A 19402-nucleotide genomic window follows, 5' to 3' on the forward strand; every position below is an offset into this window, starting at 1 on the left:
AACACGGGGAACACGGTAACATGTTCACTTTCATTGGACATTACCTGAGCTCATCTTTGACTGGGCTTTTGTCCCTTCTCTTCTCGCCGTCAGTGGGAACAGTGCTACCATCGCACAGAGTAGGGTGACTGCCTGTTAAACTGCACAATTGGTGGTGATGCATGATGTCGTTTTCAAACCGACCACGCATAGGTGCAGTAACCATTATTGGAGCACTTTCGTAATTGTCTCAGCGTCGGCAGTCAAGCCGGGTCACACGCCTATATAGCGACGTTTGAGTGGCTGTATACGGTCAGGCTGCTAAGGCAAGATGCCGGAACAATGGTTTACGTACCGAGATTTCGTTGGTCGTTAAAGCACTAATGTAATCGCATTTGATTAAGTGTTTTCTTTACAGCTTCTCCCTATAGTCTGTAGGGTTACTGTGATGCCTAAAAAGTACCCCATTCAACGGCAAGTTACTAGTGGACCCGAGTAATGGTTTCCACTGTGTCGCCATTGTTCTTTGCTGGCATGACTGATATTGCCGCGTTATTTACATGGTTGCTTCCAGTTGCATGGCCTGTGTTTATTGCAGTAGCTTACCTTTCTCACGTATCCAAGGCAGTAAAAACGCACTGTAATTGAGCTAGCTGTTCGAATAAATAATCGATTTTGTGACGCTGAATGATTTTGCTTTTAAACCAGCGTATACAGTCAAAGCAATATTTCTCAGAAGGTCCATTATTTCACTTTCGACGCTCACAACTAACAATCGGTTGCTGTATGTACCCCTACCTCTGGTCAACGTCATGTTTGCGCTCCAACTTATATATTGTTTAGAAACACCGACGTACACTTTGTGTGCCCATGTGATGACTTGACTGAGTCACGAGACCGTAACCTATATAGATATAAATATATCATTACTATGTGTATAACTATGTATATAAGGAAGGAAAATGTGTGTTTCGGTAAGAGGGCAGTCTGTATTCTACAACTTGGTCATCATTGATTTGTCTACATTCCCCCTAATTTCCTATTTTAAACGCACGCTTTGAGAGTGCTCGCGTTCTAGCCTTTTGAGCGGAGCGAATAACTGCACTCATTTTCTTTGTGGTCGCCTCGAGGGACGCTGAAAACTGTATAATCAAGCTGCTAAGAAACCTATCCTGTAGAAGCTTGTCCACATTGGAGAATTTAATGAACCAATGCCTAGTTGCGATTCAAGCACACATTTTATGAAAAAAGAAACCTTGAATTTAGATGGAAAGTGGGTGGGAAGCAAAGAACATTTCGTAAGTGCCCCTGAACGGGCTAGGAACATTTATCTTTTCGTTCATGCTTTAAAATATTGTTACGTGTCTGTTCCTCCTCCTACTACCTGCGTACATTCGCTCTCATTGTATTTTCATGCGTCCCGTTTGAATAGCGCTGTTCTTACTCGGTAATGTGCCCAGTATAAACCACCTCGACACCTTGGCCATCGAGGAAGTCGGTGGCACGCACCCTCTTACCTGCTTTTTTTTTTTTTTTTTTTTTTTAGTTACGCTAAACGTTCGTCTATCTCTTTTTCACATCCGTGGGAAGTCCAACAAGTATATATACCGTGGCTCTATAACCTGCGCGTTCTTCACTAAGCGCTTCACTAAGCTGAAAGCGTCGCTTAGTGAAGCGCTTGGCTGCCTCCTGTTTCGTTCTATTCACGCCTGCACAATGAAGCGAGATATGTAGATAAAAAATAAGAAGGAGAAGAGAAGAAAACAACCTCAACACACCTATGGCCGCCATTCATGCCTTACCGGCCGTTATCCCCCTGCAATCTGCGATGCGCGCAGCTCCGATGGAGCAAGATGACCCGGCATCGCGAACGCGTTCTTCTCACCTTCCGACCAGCCGACGAGTTCAGTGCTCGAACGGCCTTCGCGCGTCTCGGACAATCAAAAGAAGCTCGGCATGGAGAGAAGTAGAAGAACGAGAATGCCAATATAGGAGGAAAAACTGGAGGGCAAGAAAACTCGGCGCTCGTCATTAGCCGTGGGAAGGCCGACCCGATCGAGCGGCGACCGTCCCTGGCACCGGAACTGTCCAGTTGACCCACCGCCGGGAGGGGAGGATGATTTGCCTTGCGGAGGAAGGAGCAAGGTGGGAAGGGGATCCGGGGAGGTTAGCAACGCTAGTGCAAGCACGCGTGCGCACGGCTTGAGCACAAAGAGAGAAGGGGGATGCGAGGAGGGAGGGCTGTGTTTGAGGACGAGGAAGAGGAGGAAAGGTCGGTCGTCGAACCTTTCGGCTGGCTGGATGGCCACGCGTGCGTGTGTGGACAAGAGTGCGTTGGGCGTGAAAGGCGCGTATCGGCGTGGGATTGACGGTGCTCTCCGTGCTCGTAGCGTACACGTGGCGTAATAGTACGTACGCTACGTCTTGTTACCTACCGAGTCATGGCGAGGGCACGCGTGAAGCTGCGCCTTATGCTAGCGAATGTTACGCCGCCTCCTCGTGCATCTTGTATGCAGAAAAGAACACGTTGCGAAGTGTGTACGTCGTGGGTGTCCCCCTAGACTAGAGGTTGCTTGCGTACGGTGTGTACATAGTGTACGGTGCATCGGCGGAGGCCGGTGCAATAAAGATTATCTGAGGTTGTGGTATGGGCTTATTGCTTCCAGCTTACTGGTCGGAGGTGGTATGTTCTTCTGTGGTTGTCTCACACAGAAGTGCGCATGTGCTCGTCACCTAGACCCTGTCCCAGATGATTAGGGTTGCATTAACACATGATTTCGCGTGGGCTGCCCGTATAAAATACATATGTTCGTTTTAACGAAGTTCTTCGGCATTTTGCAAACTGTGCTACTTAAGGTGCACCAAGTAAGCTAAACATTCTTGCATACTCAATTCAATTCAACCTTTATTCAGGATTTTCTTTTAGAAAAAAATGCAGGGAGCGAGGACAGAGCTGCTTTGCGGCACGCTTGATTGGGTCCCCGCCCACTTTACAAGGCAGGAGCAGCGCAAAAAAACAAAAACAAAAAAAAATTAATTTTTAATCATTTGCAGGTACTCAACATTTATTAGGTCTAAATTAGAGTTCACTTCGGTTTTATGGGATCCATTTATAAAGAAAGATATATACCAGATAGAGATGATACAAAGGAAAAGCTGTTAGGTTTGTTTATAACAAATACAGGAGATTGGACTCACCTTTGACACTAACGAAAGCCATGCCATATCTCACCATTTGAAGTACGCAGAAAAATGTCCCGTTTGTTGTTTATGCATAACCGTTCGACACATAAATTAAACATATATCGACCCACCATTCTCAAAGAGTTGCCATGCCGAATACATCATTCACAAAGTCAATTGCTCGAATCCATTTTCAAGGTGTTACGACCAAGCATCCGCATTTGCGCGCTCTATTGTTCGCCTGTGGGCATGGAAAAGTATTGTGAAAATGTGGTGATGGTCCAATGGCTCTAAGTGAGCCTGTTTCCAGGAATCCTGTTTTGTAAGCCTGTTTTGCTTTGTGGACAACCTGCAAATGCCAAATTGACCCTGTCAAGAGAACATCTGGAAAAACACAAAGAAACGTCCCCCTGCGGGAAATAGCAGGAAGTGCTTTCTTTCTTTTGTTCACCCTTCCAGTCGAGAAGTGCTATCCTCCAGTGATGAATGCCTCCTATCCAAAGGAGACGACAGAGTGACATGTCCGCTGACGTGCAGGACAAGAAAGGAGCATGACTCATACGGCCATTAAGTGATTTCCCGGGAATGCAGGAAAGATTTGCAATTGTCGAAAAGGGACAATGTTGGGAGCCCTATGCGGCGCCACGTGCACTCGGGTTTCTGAGAAGTAAAACCCCTTGTCAGAACCAGCCTGTGGTTTCTTTGCTGAAGAATAGAAATGTACCTCCTCTCCTCGCCGTTTCCAAGCTTTTCCCGCCAACAAGTGATCACGCCCAACGAATGAATGCCGGACCAGTCAGTGCTTCAGACCATCAGTGCAGTGATGTGTTCGATTGGATGCCGATACCTGAGGGGCGTGCCCTGGATTTGGTTGGTCAGCATCTTCAGAGAGGGGCTGGACGTAGGGGGTTTAAGGACGCTGCAGAGCACGAAATGTCGCTCTGGGCCCTGGGTAAACGGCTCATCCAGTCGCTTCTCGCTATGAACTCTTAACGCTTGCCATTTTACTGATGTACCCTTCTTTTTCGTGTAAATAGTCTTGTAAATAAGTTTCTCAAAGTGCCATTAAACCTGCTTGTACATATTTCACCAACTTCGAAGATTCAATCCTACTTCAACCCCGAGTCTCTGCACGCTACCAAGTGAAGGCCGGGTCGACATAGCCCCAGCGTCACGACAACTGGTGGCAGCGGTGGGATAAAGCCCCAACACTGGTGACCAGCGTTGGGATCTGAATCTACAAGCCACAACATCTGATGACTGGAGGTGGGATCTGAATCTACAAGCCACAACATCTGATGACTGGAGTTGGGATCTGAATCTACAAGCCACAACATCTGATGACTGGAGGTGGGATCTGGATCTACAAGCTACAACATCTGGTGATTCGAGGTGGATCAGAATCTACCAGCCACAACATCTGGTGATCGGAGGTGGCATCTCAAGTAACAAGCAGGCGCAACAATCGGCCAACAAGAAAGCAGCTCGGAACATCGATCGCATGTGTGGGTGAGTGCTTGGCTTTTCTTCTGATGTGGACCAGGTTCTAGAACAGGGTTAGATTTTAGAACTGGTAAAAGGTGTTGAAACGCCTTTAGGTTTGGTAGTTTGCACTGTTGTTTTGGAAGTAGCCGACACTCGGAGCGATCATGGACCTACAAAAGCTGCAGAAACCGGAACTGTTGCAATTGTGTGAGGAATTGGGAATTGATACAAGAGGTTTGGCACGAAAACCTTTGATTATAAAGGCAATCACTGATCTGGGAACCGATGATGAGGAGCTCAGTGAAGCATGGAACCTCATCGGGCAAAAAAAGGAACAGCTCAGACAGCAGAAAGAGTGGGAAAAAGAGGAAAAAAAGCTAGACATTGAGCTCCGGAAATTAGAACTAGAGTTGAGCAAGAGGTCGGGCGATTGTCCCCAGCTAGCGGTACCTCGTCTCAACAAGGAGGCAGATTTCAAGATGTCAAAGTACATGCAGCCATATGTGATATCAGGGGATATCGGTCTGTATCTGGCTAACTTTGAGCGAACCTGCGAAAAACTGTCCTTCCAGCGAGACACTTGGTCTCAGAGATTATTGACGGTTCTGCCCTGCGAGGCAGCGGAGGTTGTCGCGCGGCTGAGCAAGGAGGACGCGGACAACTACGAGAAGGTCAAAACTTGCCTTCTGAGAAAGTATAGGCTTAGCGCCGAGGCGTTCAGACAACGTTTTCGGAACGCTACTAAGTCCAGGGACGAGAGTTACCCTGAATTCCTATACAATTTAAGAGTTAATTTGGGCGAGTGGCTAAAGAGCACTGATTCCTACAGTGACAGGGACGCTGTAGTCAAGCGAATTCTTTTGGAGCAGTTTTATAGCTGCCTCCCAGAAAAAGAAAGAAATTGGTTACAGGACCGAGGCGACATTAAGTCGGCAACTGAAGCTGCCGAAGTCATTGAGGAGTACGCTTCGCGCCGACAATTCAGCAACCCAGCAGTGGATAGGCTCCGCAATCCCAAGTTGAGTGTAAATAACCGTCAGAAAAGGCACTTTGCTAGATTTGCAAACGAAGAAAGGAAGGCTTCTTCAGGCAAACGCCCTAGAAAGGACGGCAGTGAGAAAAGTGGGGAAGTGACCAACGCGCAGAACACAAAGAACAAGCTTGAGGCTAGGAAGCCGCTCACATGCTTTAGGTGTAATGAGCAGGGTCACATTGCCGTCAACTGCCGGAAAGAAAAGATTGCTTTCTCGTATGTCAGTGACTGCGATGAAAATATGCAGCTTTTAGAACCCTACCTGCATGACCTAGTAGTCAACGGGAAGCCTTGCAAGGTACTGCGCGATTCGGCCGCAACGATGGATGTTGTCCATCCGGCGTATGTGCCGCCTTCCGACTATACAGGACAGTGTGCGTGGATCCGCCAGGTAGTGGAGGAACAGAGTGTGTGCTTGCCAATCGCGAACGTGGTCATCGAGGGCCCTTTCGGCAAATTAACAACCGAGGCTGCCGTTTCAGGAAAGCTTCCTAAGTGCTATCCGTATTTGTTCTCCAACAAATCGGACATGCTGCTGCGAAAGAGGGGCATCCTTTTCGGAGACAGAGTTGTGCAAGCCTTAACACGTTCAAAGGCGCGAGAACTAGCTACACTGCTCATTCCAGAAAAATCCACAGCGGAGGAAACGGCAGTTAAAACAGTGGTAAATGCGGAAGATAGCAGGTCAGAAAACTTTGAGAGCGAGGCATCTCAGATATGTCAACTTGAAAGTGAGCTTGATGAGACGCGGAATGAGGACGTTCTTGAGAGTAACCTCTTGCCGCCAGTGTCTAGTAATCTCACGAGACTTCTAAGTGGAACCCGAGAGGACTTAGCTATGGAGCAAGCCAATGATCCCAAGAATAAGCTCGAAGTACAGGGGGAAGGACCTGCTGAAGTCGTTGCAGAGCTTTCTGACACTAACTACGCAGTGAAAATTCCCGGTAGGCATAAAGCAGTGCGCATTTATCATTGCAATCTTATGAAGCCGAGGGAAGCCGCGGTAAATCTAACGTTAAACCTTCCCGAGGAGATGGGGGATAACTTGATTTGCCTCAGCGGAAAGGGAAGCAACGCTCAGGAGCTTCTCAAAAAGACGGAGCAGAGAGGAGAACTAAAGAAATCCCAGCTGTCCGATCTGGGCGAGATAATAACAGAGTTTGAGGCCTGCTTCGTGGACAGGCCAGGCAGAACTGATTTGACTGAGCACGATATTGAGCTGACTTCAGACGTGCCAGTGCGATCAAGGTGCTACCGATTTTCTCCAAGGCAAAGAGAAATTCTGGATAGGGAAGTAACTCGCATGCTGGAATTAGGAGTAATAAAACCCTCGGAAAGCGATTATGCTTCGCCTATGATCTTAGTAGAAGCTCCAGGTAAAGACCCTAGGCCTGTGGTAGACTACCGAAAGCTAAATTCTCTCACCAGGGATCAAGTGTATCCTATTCCGAATATTGAGGAGAGAGTAGAACAGGTCAGTAGAGCGGCATATGTGACTACGCTGGACCTTACTCGAGGATACTGGCAAGTACCGCTCACTGAACGCGCCAGCAGATACGCGGCTTTCGTCACTCCGACGGGCAGCTACCAGCCAACAATGATGAGTTTCGGGCTCAAAAATGCTCCATTTTGTTTTTCCCGACTCATGGATAGGGTTTTAAATGGGTGTGAAACATTCGCGGTGCCTTATTTAGATGACATTGCGGTTTTTTCCGACTCATGGGCGGACCATATGGTACATCTAAGAGCTGTACTGAGCCTTTTGCGTCAAGCTGGACTAACCGTAAAGGCCGAGAAATGTTGCCTGGCAAGGGCGACCGTGGACTACTTGGGTCACAATGTAGGTCAAGGTTTCAGGAAACCCAGCGAGATTAAGATTTCTGCGGTAGCAGACTACCCGCGGCCGAGCACGAAGACGGAAATTCGAGCATTCCTGGGTCTGACTGGGTACTACAATCACTACATCCCTAACTATTCAGCTTTGGCTAGCCCTCTGACCGACGCTCTCCGCAAGACAGAACCGACAAATGTAGTCTGGGACGAACAAAAGGAAGCCTCCTTCGTAAACTTGAAGGCTGTGCTGATTAGCCGTCCGGTATTGCGAGCTCCAGACTATGGCCGAGAATTCACGGTCCAGTGTGATGCCAGTGATCGAGGGTTAGGTGCTGTTCTCTGCCAGAGAGATGACGACGGTAATGAGCACCCCGTGCTCTACTTGAGCAGAAAACTGAGTTCTAGAGAGAGGGCTTATTGCGCGTCAGAGAAAGAATGCGCTTGCATTGTATGGGCCATTCAAAAATTGCAGTGCTATCTTGGAGGGGCCAAATTTACCGTAGAGACGGACCATTGTCCCCTGGCTTGGCTGCAAACTGCGACATCGAAGAACAGTCGCCTTCTTAGGTGGAGCTTGATTTTACAGCAGTACAATTTTGAAATAAGATACAAAAAGGGGAAGTTAAATGGGAATGCGGACGCGCTTAGCCGCTCTTTCTAAGCGGTCCGAGATGTTCCTCACCATGTATCCAAATTGATAATCAGGTTTTTTTTTTTTTTCGTGCGCTTGTATATGTGTGACTATGTAAAGCAGCACGTTTGGTTTTCTAGGAATACGTGGGTCCTGAACGTCTTGAGAGTGGGCTTTTCTCGAACAACAATGGCAGTTTTCTTTTGACCTGGTCTCTTCAGACGGGAGCCGAGTGCTTGTTTAGACATGTGGTTGAGTTTCAGACAGCTCGAGCAATTTGGCCTACAACAATCAAGACAACGCGACAAGCAACAGCGAGCTTCAAGCGTTCACGTGCAGGCCATTAAGTCGTCTCTTCATGCAGCAGCTGCGGCTGCTGCCCTCCGAGTCTCTTCTGGCGGGGGAGGAGGCTGTTACGACCAAGCATCCGCATTTGCGCGCTCTATTGTTCGCCTGTGTGCATGGAAAAGTATTGTGAAAATGTGGTGATGGTCCAATGGCTCTAAGTGAGCCTGTTTCCAGGAATCCTGTTTTGTAAGCCTGTTTTGCTTTGTGGACAACCTGCAAATGCCAAATTGACCCTGTCAAGAGAACGTCTGGAAAAACACAAAGAAACGTCCCCCTGCGGGAAATAGCAGGAAGTGCTTTCTTTCTTTTGTTCACCCTTCCAGTCGAGAAGTGCTATCCTCCAGTGATGAATGCCTCCTATCCAAAGGAGACGACAGAGTGACATGTCCGCTGACGTGCAGGACAAGAAAGGAGCATGACTCATACGGCCATTAAGTGATTTCCCGGGAATGCAGGAAAGATTTGCAATTGTCGAAAAGGGACAATGTTGGGAGCCCTATGCGGCGCCACGTGCACTCGGGTTTCTGAGAAGTAAAACTCCTTGTCAGAACCAGCCTGTGGTTTCTTTGCTGAAGAATAGAAATGTACCTCCTCTCCTCGCCGTTTCCAAGCTTTTCCCGCCAACAAGTGATCACGCCCAACGAATGAATGCCGGACCAGTCAGTGCTTCAGACCATCAGTGCAGTGATGTGTTCGATTGGATGCCGATACCTGAGGGGCGTGCCCTGGATTTGGTTGGTCAGCATCTTCAGAGAGGGGCTGGACGTAGGGGGTTTAAGGACGCTGCAGAGCACGAAATGTCGCTCTGGGCCCTGGGTAAACGGCTCATCCAGTCGCTTCTCGCTATGAACTCTTAACGCTTGCCATTTTACTGATGTACCCTTCTTTTTCGTGTAAATAATCTTGTAAATAAGTTTCTCAAAGTGCCATTAAACCTGCTTGTACATATTTCACCAACTTCGAAGATTCAATCCTACTTCAACCCCGAGTCTCTGCACGCTACCAAGTGAAGGCCGGGTCGACATAGCCCCAGCGTCACGACAAAGGACTGAAACTTACAAACACAGTTTTTTCCCGCGGACCGTTGCTGATTGGAACTAACCTCCTGAGTCCATCTTCCAGTCTTCCAATTTTAGTAAAGCTCTAGACGAGAATTTGCTTGAGTAAATAAGTGCTCTACTTGCTGTTTTGCCTACTGATGCAACTGCATGTACTGCCTTTTTTATTTTATTTGTTTTTTATCTGTCACTCTTTAAATGTCTAGTATTGCCCCTCCTGCATGGGCCAAAATATTAGCCTATAGTATTTTGAAATAAGTAAATAAATAAGTTACAGTCAGAGCGCGGTAAGCCGTAATTAATGCAGCGTAGCGTTTTTTTTTTTCTTCTTTTTTTTTTGTTGTAGATCATTGAGCCCCTCTTGTTGCGCACAGCAAGCGAATTCAGCTGACGAAGAGGCCTACGCGTCGTATTAAAATGTGAAAGTGCCACAACTATTACAACACATGGCAAAATCACGCTATGCCACGTATCACGTCGTTATTCTAGCTTTATGATAACACTGCAAGCAAAACATTGTTTTGTGTAAAAAAAGATTAGCATGCCTGTATACCACAATAAGCTACTCAAAACAACACTGAGTTTCGAGTATCCACCTTGCGGTCCCATCTTGCGGATACCAAGGAGCAGTAAGGTGAACATTAATTGTGAAGCATGTCGTTCAAGGTACGGCTAATGCAGTATTTTGAACTTTCACTTTTTTTATATGCATGTAAGCTTTATCTCGTGTGTTGAGGCGATACTCACAGTCTTTAATGGAAGCAAGAATTAACAAGGCTCAGTCAAGGTTCTGACAACGTTTTTTTAAAGAGAATCTATAGTCTTGTGTATCATCGTCACGTCGGGCAAGTTCTGACAATTTAGGCATATAACAACAACCAGAACATTTGAGTAAGATATTCATTTTCCACAGCGCATGACAAACTAGGGCTTCTGCAGTTTCTTTATTTGCTTCGAACCCGTGAGATCAGGGTAGCGAGAGCAAGTGCATTGTCAGAAGGGTTAAAAATACTTCGTGCCTTGCCAGCTTAAATCCAACCGCGGTCACATCGAGCTGCACAAGTATAAGAAGGAACACCTCGTGCCTGCCTAAATTAGCGCACTATCTGTCGAACCCTCAATGCATTCGGCGCAGCGCAGTAAGTCGGGTTACTTTTACTGTCCCAGTTTTCCGATACACTCGAGCTCTCCGGCCGTTCCTGCGCAAACTTTGTTGTAAAGGAAGAGTTACGCGCGGGGTTCAGAGACCGATATAACTTCGTACGTGCGAACGCTACAAAGTGAACGTTGTCCTTTGCTTCTCATTCCTCTTGCCACGGTCTGGTCCGTGACCTTTGAATTCGCGGCTTGTGCCCTGACGGCAGCCGGCTTCGTTTTCCTCTATTTTATTTTTCTTTACTTTCTCTGAAATTAGTAGACTTTCCTCATTTTCAGCCTGTCATGTCCAAATCCCGTGCGCCGATACTACACAAGGAACACACCTATGGCTGCACCAAGCACTGAGCGCCATCAGCCACTTACTTTCCCTTTTGAATCGCATTCGCGTTTCTTACCTTGGTGACATTGGTGCCCCGGCCTTGATATTTCGCTCCTCACCGAGGTCCTTGCTTTCGTTTTCTTTGTAACGGGAAATTCCTTATAAGGCGCATTTGTATTCCAGCTTTGTCGTCGTTCACTCCCCCATATAAGGCCAACTTTCCTCCATCGATTCGTACATTTGTACACCGCGCATGTGTGTTCGTAAGCGGCCGCTGTAAAAGGAACTGCATTAGAATCGGATACTCTTGCGTTACCTGGCCAGCTCATTTCTGATTGCTCAACTTCCTCCATGCGCCGATCACTTATTTATATTTATTATGACATCAGTCTTTTAACGACACATTATAGCGAACCATATCGGGGTTCCATTCGTTAATAACGCCTGTCTGTCCGCATCCCGATCGAAACAACCTCCACGGTCTAGTCATCGACAGAGGTGTTTAACGAGCGAATTCCTTAACATTCGTTGCTTTTATATTCAAATAATTTGTTTAGAGCTGGGCACCAAATATATATAAAAGCCTGTAGAAACATGTGGCATTTGCTTCGCTCTCCAGTTGGTTGCTTTTTAGAGTAAAATGAGAGCGAAAAGAACAAGTGGGTGTGCCTTTTCATTTCGAAATCGGGTTTCTTACACTCGTTAGTAGTTTCCTTTGCAGAGAACACATGGGAACCCTCTTTTCTCCTAAATCGCTTGAGGACAGACCTAATTGTAGGGTTTACATCGCAATATATTCCGTTGCGTTACGTTACATAAATTACGCCGCATATAAAAGAAAGTAAGCGTGTAGAAGGAAAGACAGGGAGTTTATAAGCAGTGTAGTAGGTACAAGATTGGTATACCTGCAGTGAGAAAAGGGAGCGAAGAATTTGGACGGAAAGGGCTGAAGAGAACTGTGATGATGTTTCTAATCTAATAACGGTGCTCGTTCGGAACGTATTCGATTCAGTTGCAGGGAGGCGACGGTGCTCTTATTTTTTCTTGGTGTATGAGGCAGTCTCGTTTGTCTTGCATCACAGCTGCCTCTATATAGTTCAACAAGCGCACCAGCGTCAATCACTCTATGTTCTCACAATGTGGCGCTTTCTCGGAGATCTTATAAACTTTGGTCTTGAACAAGGTCATAGTTTCGTATGTAACACCACTTTGCGATTGTACTCGGAACTTTACCTTTTGCGAATCCATATGGTGCGGCACGCGATGTTGGCGCCACGAACAACGCAGGACGCATTCATCGAAGGGCATTCATGACACTGTGTTCCGGAAATCAGCGAGCTCTGCCTGAAAACACCAGCGCCTTACCACGTGCTACTAAAACTTCTATTTCCCACCGCGCCGAAGGCATGCAGTGAAAACTAGAACCTTTAGCCTCGCACGACGGTTGTGGCAAACTGCGTACTTACTTCCTCATGCAAGCCTGCAAGAGCAACGAAATCTCCACCCTACATTTGTGGAGCTTAATTAGCCTCTTCGCGATACCGGCCGCACGATCTCGTTTGTTCTGAGCCGGAATTTCATAAATGCACGCCTGAGTGTTGCAAACACGTCGTCTTTAGACAAAGATGCTTGTAATATATACTTCGTTACACTATAACGTCTCTTCGTGTCTTCCTGTAGATGACAGGCATTCCGGCGACACCACTTATCGGTGTACGCATCTCCTAGGAAAACAAGGATACGAGCAAAACACGTCGTACGAACTCCAAGGAATTAATAACTCATTGAATCTATCTCGAACGTCCAAGGCGCTTCCTCCGCCCTCGAACCGTTTTGATGACGGCCCGCTTTGATACAGACCATCGATGTTCGCCGCCCTAAAACCACCCGGCCGTGATGAGATGTGCGTGCGTTTATACACCACGCGCTGAAAGGCAAGCGGTTTGGAACCTAAACAAAACAAAACAAAAAATGTTCGTAGAGAAAGCAGCACGGCGTACAGTGCCGGGTGTATGCGTGCATCCGTCCCACGAAGCAGAGGTTGTTGGTTGGGCTCAGACAACGCGGGAAACGATGCCTCTTTTCTTAAGAACTCTTTGGCGGTGCACCACGCATTAAAGGAGCCCTACAAAGTCAGGCGCAGGTACAACTAGGGCACGGAGGCGAGGGAGGAAGAGGCCGAGGGGGGAGGGGCTTGTGGCGTGTAGATTACGTCTCTCTAAAAGCAGAGGCGCAACGACAAACAGCACACAATCCCGTGGCAGTCGGGCGCAACCATCGTGTTTTTCGATTTTGTTTTTGTTTTCTTTTCCTCCCTAGCTGTGGCTGGAGCGTTTTTGCAGCGCGCGTTCCTCTTAGATAACGCCTGCCGGCAGCAGACCCAAGCGAATCTCGAAGTTGTGAGAAGAGAATGGACGCATCTTTCACTGGGGATTTCTTTCTTCGCTTTACTTTTTCATTTTATTGCTTTTTTTTTTTTTTTTTTTTTTGTATTCATGTGCGCTCGAGTTGGCCGATCGCAGCGTACCACAGAACTAAGAGAACAAGTTTGAAGGGTTCGGCGATAACCAGGCGTCGAACGGCGTTCCCGAAAACACAGGGCTGCTCTTGGTATAAGAAACAGTGGTTGCAGTAAAGTAGCCCATCGCGCTCGAGCTATACGTGCGCAGGCCGTTGTTAGTACATGTGAAACTGCGCGGACGGGAACAATGCTCTGTTCTCCGTGCACGGTGTCCAAATGGAGCCGTGATCGCGCTAGACAGGCGTGATTAATGGTGTCCCGACATTAGTCACTCGCTTGCCAAGGAGGAAGTGAGGTGCATACGTCTTCATCGTCGTTCAAGAAAAGCTCTCGAACCAAACTTCGCAGCAATCTGCTTGCCTATCTAACGGGCGAATACACTCTCACAGTTTGCGCTCGTGCTCCGTTGGTATGCATAAAACGTTTGTAAGCGCATTCAAGTGTATTCATCGCGTGCCTCCCATAACTGAGACTGCCGGGCCGTTTTGTCCAGACCTCCTTTAAACTCAAGTATCTACTTCGAAAACATTCACTTCACGCGCCTTGTTACAGCATTACAAAAGTGTTTTTATCTCGAGCATACAGAACAAACGGCGATGTTTCACTACACATATGCTCATCATCTTGTTTTGCACAGCCAGAGAAATAATCACTCTCTCTTCTTTCCGCACGACAGGCCAGAGGCACGACTGTAGTTCTTCATGTGGTGCGGTGAAGGTAAGGGTGCTTAGGGGTCACGGGACCTCCGCGCAGCCGCCGGAGAACAGCACCCCCTGTCATCATTACTCTTTTTGCCGCCGCCGCCGCCGCCGACGCAGCTGTCGAGGCGGCGGGCTTCGTGATCAGCGTGCGTCCTACAAGGTGCCCAGCAGAGACTGGACGCCGAGGAGACGCTGCCGTGTCTTGACGAGAAATCCCTGAGCCTGCAGAGCTGACCTCGAAGGAGTCCGTACGCCCTAGTCAGCTGGCCGAACGTGCAAAGCGGATTAGCGCGTTCGCCTGAACGAGCGCGCGTTCGAACGGGATACGACTCGCCGCGAGGTGATTGATCCCGTAGCGCTGGCGCTCAAGGCTTGCAGTTAACGTTGAAGGATTAAGGAGAAGAGGAGAGTTGTCAAGAAAGTGTGCGTTTGCAATACAGACCTTCAAGATTTTCAGTACAATTACAATTACAGCACGTGTTCGACTGCTCGAACGTATTTCGCTGACGGCGGAGTGCTAAAAATGTCATGTACTGGGACTTTGGCGCGCATTCAATTATCTTACGTGATCGAAGCGAATATGAAGCCCTGCACAGTCGTCTCTGGTAGTCCGCAGATTTGGAAAGTGAAAATCACTTATGCATCGGTTCAATAGTCTGGTTTGGTAAGGTTTGGGGGGTTTAACGTCCCAAAGCGATTCAGGTAATGAGAGTAACTGTAGTTGAGGAGCTGATTCCAAAAATTTCGACCACCTGGGGTGCTTTAACGTGCACTGACATCACACAGCACACGGGCGCTTTGCGTTTCGCCTCCCACGAAAAGCGGCCACCGCTGCCGGGATTCAATCCCGCGTGCTTGGGTTAAGCAATCGAGCGCCCTAACCACTGTACCACCACCTCGGCCGTGCGTTGATCAATAGTTATCGTTATGTAACTGTGAATGGTCCGTCCTCCATCTTTGTGAGTGATACCGATATGTCTGCCTTCAGAAGCCGAGACTATCCAACAAGTCAAATCCACGAAAGGACGAAAGGATATGAAAGGAAACTTGCGGACCTTTCGTTTCGCACTCTGCGGAAACAAGAAGATGCAACGCTGTAACCCTGCAACCCACGATGCTCGCCTGTGCCCACTTAAGCATGAAAGGAAGTTGCGCTATTATACACTCCTCCTCTGCTCTTCCTTGTCCCACGCTTTGGTAATGTGGCACCTCCATAATTTGCTTTGATTGTCTGGGAGTCGGGCTAAGACTTTATTCATAAGGGGTCACATACACCATCACGACTGAGTGCCGCACACAAGGCCGGCTTTTCTATATTCAAAGCGGCCGTAAAACGTACAGCCTCTAACACATTTGTATCTAGACAGCACGGGTGGTCCACTTTACATGGTATTCGTGAAGCTTGCGGTTAACAGGGTAGCATTTCCCGCATTCTTTCACAATCATTTTGCATCGCAAGAAGATTGAGAGATAACCTACCAATTTGGGCAGATACAATAGGGGCTTATTAAAAAGCCTTGCTGGCTTCAAGGCATTTATAAACAATTTTGAGTATTTGATGGATAAATTGATTCCCGTACTGGAAATGCGTTCGCAAACTCGCAAGGGTTTCCCGCGGTACTTGTGAAAACTATTGCCGGGAGTTCAAGGCAGATGCTCCGAAGGGTACGCTTAGCTCATTACGCCATGGTTAATCCCGTTTCGTCTGCTAACTAGACATGGCAGGTTGTAAACAGGCGTAAGAAATTAACTACCCCTTAATGACAATCGTATAGTGACATTGGCTGGAAGGCCTTGCTACCTGCCACATAAATATTCAGCGACATATATACTTCGTCTCACAAGATGTTTGCAGCACTGCGATAAGCAGAGGCCCCCCAGTCCAATCAGGATCACGCGCCCTACAATAGGCAATTGTGCTCCCACGCGCCTCTCGCCTCCCAAATTGGCGGGGGTGACGGTAGGAGCAAGGGCTCCTCTGCTTTTCTTAGTGCTGCAGATATCTTGTGAGACGAAGTATAGGTTTGCGTATACTGCCATCAAAGAGCAACAGCAAATGTTCGCCAAAGCTGTCCACATCATGCGGTTGTGGCTCTGCACACATGTGCTGTTAGCCTGTCTGCATTCTTGTCCTGGAAAGCGTGAGGGCTCCCTGGATAGGCTCTTGAGCGCCTGTCAAAGTCCGCGGCGGTGGGTATACCCAGTGGACTGTGTATCCATGGCCTGACAATACATAGCCCTCGACCATGCCGACACCCATCAGAGCTTTTCAACGCGGTGTGGCGAAGCTCAAAACGAAGTTTTGTATGGAAGTCGTCACCGAATCCAAATAACGCCGGATCGCCGTAATATCATCCTATTTTCCGCGCCTCCTGGATACCTTTTCAAACGCCACCGAGCTCTATAAGGAGTTTAGATGCTCTGTCCGCATGGCCAAACAATTTCACGGTACACGAAGCGCGAATGTAGCATATAGAGCGCACCAAAACTGAAGAGAAGAAACAGGTATCCCTCTCACCTTCTCCAACTGATGGAAAGACGCGAAACCAGGCGCCCGCTGCTGCGTCTACGGAGCACGTATCCAGGCAGCAGCCGTGCGCTTCGACGGCGGGGTTGCATTGTTACTTTGTTCTCAACGGGTGTGGCGTATCGGAGACCTGTCCGACCGAAGTGAGCGCATCACAGGACCGTATCGTGGATGAGCTGGTTGGTTTACTTTCGGCAACGCAAGAAGGGTTCAGACGCCAATATATCCAGGGCATGAGTATGTCTCTCTTACTTGAATGTATGAGGCTAACTCGGATTGCTCCTTACGTGACCGCGCGGTACAGGCTTACCATATCTAGTTATTTTAGCTTTTGTTTGCCTTGTGCCGCGCTCTCCGAGTTCTCTTTAGTTCGCGCCTTTCATTCTCTCGGCGCCTATCACCGAGAATATACTGCGCCACCAATAAATTGTAGGCGTATTGGGTTTTGTGTAATGGGAAAGGCTGGAAATGAAAACAACAAACAAACAAACATAAATAACGCTGCTACCATGAGGTTGGAAGAAACAATATAAATACAAAGGAGGCCTCTTACGCTCCAATATGACTCGCGGCACTTTTCAAGTGCGCAGACAGTGAATTTTGGTTTGTTCATCGGGAAAAACTCGAATGATCGCTACGGGCGTTCAATGTCAATCGCTGCGTCAATGTACGTATGACGTCACTGTACGTGTTACCTTGCTTTGCTCTTTGAGTCATGGCAATGGCAGCTAGTGTGTACGTATTGCGTATAGTATGCTGAGAAAAAAAAACAGAAAACAAAAAAATACGTGAGCTTGAAGTGCCCTCGTGATTCTCACATGCATGGTACGGACCTTGGTTTTACCTTGACAATTAGTTTTTTAACCAGAAATACATCTGTTTACAGACTGCTTGACTAAATAATTCTCGGCTGTGATTCTTCGCTGTATCTGCTTTTTTTCTCCTATTGGCATACAGAATCAAGCGACCATTCATTTGGCTCTGAAGCAAAACACGTTTACCTACCCTCCGGGTATTCATCCCGAAGCTCTTGACTTGTATCGTCCATATCTGAAGTGAAAGTTGCAGCGAGGGGGGGGGGGGGGGGGGGGGGGCTTTGCTATAAGCGGGTCTGTCTATATCCAGCTCTAAAAACCTGCTCTAAAGGGTTGGGGAGTAAAAATCGGTGTGTATTGCTTATTTCGCCGCGCTGATCAAGAAAGAATCACAAGGAAGAAGACGGGCTGACCATCCTTCTTTGCATTTTTTTTTTATTGTTAGGAAAGAGTCCGAGCACGGATGTGAAAACTATGTCTCGCATGCGCAAAACCCGCGAGGAGGAGAGGACAAGCTTATTCCGTCCTTCCTAAGCCTGTACTCGGTCGTTCCGCGACTGACCGTCTTCCTTCCCCGCCTAAATGCGTGTTCGCCTACTCAGCTTCCTCTCTCCCTCTTAGCCTTCCATATTCCTTACCCTCTCGTCCGCTATGACTTCTTATTCTTGCACGTCTGTAGATTTCGCCGTCTCCTCTACTGATACTTATTCGGAGCTGCCCCTTATACCGTGTGCACCCACACTGCAGCGATTCAACCGCTGCCTCGTCTCCGTATCAGCCTTTGATCTTCGGGGCGTATTTCCCTCTCCGCTCGCCCGCCGGCCTCGGTCTTTCCCGCCACCCCGATCTTAGCGACGACCGCGTCTCGGCGTCTCCGCTTTTCGGGTAGTCAAACTTTGCCGAGTTTCGGAGAACGCAGCCGCCGGCGCGTGCTGTATATATGTGACACGTCGTCTCCGTCCCTCTTGTATGTATTCGCCTTCTATTTAATCTACGCATTGAGAGATTTGAGCATATACGCCGTTAAAGTTTTCGATGTGACTTGTCTCGAATAGCACAAAACTGCCGTAAAGAAATTGTCATTTATTAACGTTGTAATCCTTCTTTTGCCGCTGTGGATGGCCTGTAGAGCTCTGTTTCTTCTTCAGTTTCTGTCTCGGCTCGTCTACCTGGTGTTTAAATTTCATGGCTAGTTTATACTCCACTGAATTCGTGTAAAAGCGCATCTATCTTATACACAGGGTGCAACTTCTTATGCAACACATATGCATGCAGCGGGCACAAAACGTACCGTGCTGCTTCGGCATATGAATAAGCTGTCGGGTCGTGTAGCTTGCTTATAACCAGAAAAAAACATTTTGTATTCAGCTCAAAGCTTCTTTTACTACAGATTGCATGGCGGGATCCTATAGTAGGCTTTGTAAGGCTAACTTTTTTCGCTTCCTTTTTATTATTTCTTTTTTTGTGTGTGTGTCTGGACGTTGCCATACTTGAGGCTTATTTCAGTCGGTGAATGATTTAGCGGAGAGTCTATTGAGACCGCTGAGTCCCGTACATATAATCTCATCTCTGATGCTACTGGGCGACACTTATGAATCTCTCTGCTATACCGGTTAACGTTAATGTAGCAGCAGGTGTTCACCTTGTCAGCTTTCTTTCTGTTTGTAGTATCTTTATCCCGTCGCTATTACAGTAGTTAGCACTGAGCTGATTTGGTCTCGTATTTTGCTTTCATTTAATATTTTTTGCTCCCCCCCCCCCCTCTGTAGGTTTGTACTCAGTGTTATTGTAAATCATTGTATTTAAGATAT

At 47.7% G+C, this 19402-nt stretch overlaps 1 protein-coding gene across 7 annotated transcripts in view; it reads left to right on the forward strand.

Moving 5' to 3' along the window:
* Positions 1-19402, forward strand: part of LOC146196995 (uncharacterized) — a 146935-nt gene that overhangs the window by 106286 nt on the left and 21247 nt on the right. The gene's annotated exons all lie outside the window — the stretch shown is intronic.

This window comes from Amblyomma maculatum, chromosome 3 (genome assembly GCF_055883805.1).
Source record: "Amblyomma maculatum isolate TAMU_Amacu chromosome 3, ASM5588380v1, whole genome shotgun sequence".
NCBI lineage: Eukaryota > Metazoa > Arthropoda > Arachnida > Ixodida > Ixodidae > Amblyomma > Amblyomma maculatum.